At 39.9% G+C, this 3,422-nt stretch overlaps 1 long non-coding RNA gene across 1 annotated transcript; it reads left to right on the plus strand.

Annotated features, from left to right (window-relative positions):
- The first annotated feature begins 343 nt into the window (after positions 1-343).
- On the plus strand, positions 344-2,462 carry LOC118162879. The gene is made up of 3 exons (XR_004748695.1): positions 344-509; positions 1,602-1,663; positions 2,318-2,462. It is a non-coding gene; the product is annotated as an uncharacterized LOC118162879 (long non-coding RNA).
- Positions 2,463-3,422: the final 960 nt, after the last annotated feature.

Consider the following 3,422-nt stretch of genomic DNA (forward strand, 5'->3'; position numbering starts at 1 on the left):
ACTGTAAGTAGACAAGTACTTGGAGCTGCAGCTATTCTTCTAGCTTCAGATTTGGGGATCTGTACTTGAGCCCTGCTGTGGAAACAGTCATGCTTTCATTGATTGTGTTGGATTACAGACTATGTATTTTGTTAATAGGGAGAAACAATTCACAGGATCACAGCTTGGTCATCAAAGTGTATGAAGGCTTTGAAGATTTTCTGACATGTCTTTCTAGAGTATCTCAATTTGCTCAGGTGTTAGCTTCAAAGAACCTCATTGAATACCATGGAAAACCATAAAAGCTGCATGGTCTTGAGGCAAGTGTGTTCTTAGACCTGACAGCCTGGGTGGGAGTGCAGGGTTCCTGCAAGAGACATCTGGAAGTCCCACGGAGGTAGAAGAACATTTAATTTAGGTCAGACAAGAACCTACCTGGAAGGTTTTTGTAGGTTCACTTCCACAGTCAGTCATGTGAAGCCAGGTGGAGAGCTGTGCTGCTGGATAACCTGCATGTGTTAAAGATACGGGTAAGGAATGGCTGCTGTCCTTGGAATCCTTGCAGAAGGTTAAGTATGGTGGCCTAATCTCTAGGCTTGTAAACGTTTTGAAGGAAAAGTTTAGGGAAGACAGCGCTTAGGGTCCAGATAATGATATTCAGCTTTTTACTGTGCTGTACACAGGTGTTGCTAGCTGTATACCCTGAAACAAAAGAAATACCACACACAATAAGGTCACTGATTTACGAGTGAGATGGTCTCTTCATTAAGCTAGAACACATCACTAAGTAACTAAAAACTGGATTCTAGAGGAAGCTAAAGGACCAAAGTGCCAGTGAACACAGTGGGCCAAAGGCTGAACATTGCTTCAGGCCTTTTCTCCCACTTTGTACAGAATACTTTGGAGAAGAAAGAGTTTTGTCAGATCTTCAGTAATTCTGGCTTCAACATTTCAGGTTTTTATGTGGTAAATGTAATATAAAGACTTTGGAGGGGAAAGAAAAAAAAAAAAAAAAAAAAAAAAAGCTGATTATATGAGCAAAATGTTAGAAGACTGAAAGAAAGTAAACCTAAGCTGTATATCATCAAAGTGCTTTAAAAACGTCATCCCCAAATTAGAAACTCTATGAGCATGGTTTGACACCCGGTGTTTAGATGCGTATTCTATTCATATTTAAATGTTCAATCACCTTAGTCTTTTATACATAAAAGCTTTTCTTTTTCTATTTTTTGGCTAGCTAACGCTTGATACATATGTAGATCAAATATTAGACTTATGGACATATGAATTCCTTGACTTTGTTAGGTGTGCTGAAAGGTTAAGCATGTGCTTGAATAGTTCCTGCAATTGTGGCCAAATGTATATCAACTTTTAGTCTTTGTTCAACTATTAATATTATTATTGTTTTTTTAACATCCATATCTGGACAGAGGAAGTTACCTTCTAAGGAGATAGTGGTTTGTCTGAATAAGAAAGAGAGGAAAACTAAATCTTTCCTCCTGAAGTATACAAATATCTCTAGATAAGCAGTTTTGGATGTTAAAATGAAGTATTTCTTATGTGGAAACAGACTGATGGCTTTGGAGTAGGGCATCTAACAGTTTGTTTTCCACATTTGCAAGTGGAATTCTGAGTCTGAGCATTTTGTGGACTTCCATCTGCTCCTAAAATCTGCCTTGACAAGGTAAACCTATTATCATATTTTAAATCAATCTAGAATATTTATGGATGAGTAAGAACAATTGAGTTAGTTGCATTGATTTGAGAATGATTCATCTAGCTATTGATTTCAATATGCCATTGGCAAGTAATGGACCTGTCATCACGAAATCATATAACTGTTGGTCAGCTGTGTTTGTCAATACTGAGTGAGTCAGTTCTTCCTTTCTAGTGGGAGCTAAATCCCTAGCTAGCAGAGGCTGAATGATTATTTCCATTGCTATCTCTAGGTTTCAATTAACTCTGATAGCACACTTCCCGTTGGTCTGATTCATGCCATGCAGCTGTATAGCAGGAAGCACTGTAACCAGTGTCAGGAGGGTCACTTAGTTGGCAAGCTGTAAACCTTCTTTCTGAATGAAAAGGTCAGCTTTCATTTCTGACCAGCTGCTCCATCCACACGGCCCTCATCCAGCGAAGCGTGATGCTTTTGGATATGGAAGGAGACTGAAGGCATGCATCAAGTCTGCCAGCAGGCTGCTTTGTTCTGGGCAGATGCTTCTGGGATACTCCCTTTGGACCTGGGCTAGAGGGCATTGCAGCTTTTTTTCTGACCTATATTTTGGGTTTTCTTTTCAAGAAAATGAAAGGGTCTGAGGTCTGAATTCTGCCCCAACAGGTAGCTGGAATATCACCAGGGTAGCAGCCATTTCCAGCAACTAGGAAGTACTCCACAAATCTCTTGTGTGCTCAAAAGTTATCCACATGCATGGACTTTGCTCTACTGCAGTATGAACGTAAAGGTCTATCCTTACTAACACTCGTGCAAGTAAGTAATTTTGCTACCACAGATTGTTATTCCATTTCAGTGAGGCTAACCATGCTTACTATGGCCACTGTCTATGTTCTCCTTTCCCTTTCTTTAATCTTCATTGGTTATAAACGTTGATTATTGCTGTTACAGGAGAGAAAGGAAAAGCAGAGAAGTTAAAATATACAAGTTGTTTGGGTGAAATGGCTGTTGGCCAAATCTTTGTTGCCTTTTTGCTCTCAGTGTGTTGCCATGTGCTGAGCACCTGGCATAGCTTCTGCTGTCTGGGATCACCCATGAGAGAAGTGCTATGGGAGCAGGGGACAAATGCAGACTGGCTTTGAACCCAGTTGTGTTCTCACTGCAGCATTTGTGCTGATGTCACCAGAACCTAGTTGCCTTAAAGCAATTTGGCAGCAGAATAATCCCCTTAAATTTATTTGCAATTGGTGTTACTGCAAATGGGGCAAGAACTGGGGTCAGAGAGCACCTCCTTTTATGATTGACCAGCTGGTGAGTATCATGTGTATGTAATGGGAAAAATGCTTTCATGTTGCACTGAGATTCTTAGAAACATAAACTGCAGGAACTAAAACTATTTTGTAGATTTAATCATATAGGTTATGCTGAAACCTTGATGCAGCCATGTGAGTCTAATTGAGATGAGTGTAATGATGTTTGACTGAGATTGAGCATAGGTGGGTCTGCCTGTTTGTGTGCTCCCAAGGGCTCTTCAGCTGATGATACTGTGTTGATAAATCAGGGTTGTGACAAACTACAGCGTGTTACTATAGGCATCTTGCTCTTCCTTTGAATATGTGAAGGCTGCTGCATTACAGAAGTACTAGAGACTAAAAATAAAAATCCTCTATTACAGGTATGATAGAAAGCCTGTCCTTCTTCAAGTCTGAATCATTCCATAATCAATTATGATTTTAACAATCGCCTCTGCTTGTTTCAAATTGCTACGAAA

This window comes from Oxyura jamaicensis, chromosome 2 (genome assembly GCF_011077185.1).
Source record: "Oxyura jamaicensis isolate SHBP4307 breed ruddy duck chromosome 2, BPBGC_Ojam_1.0, whole genome shotgun sequence".
NCBI lineage: Eukaryota > Metazoa > Chordata > Aves > Anseriformes > Anatidae > Oxyura > Oxyura jamaicensis.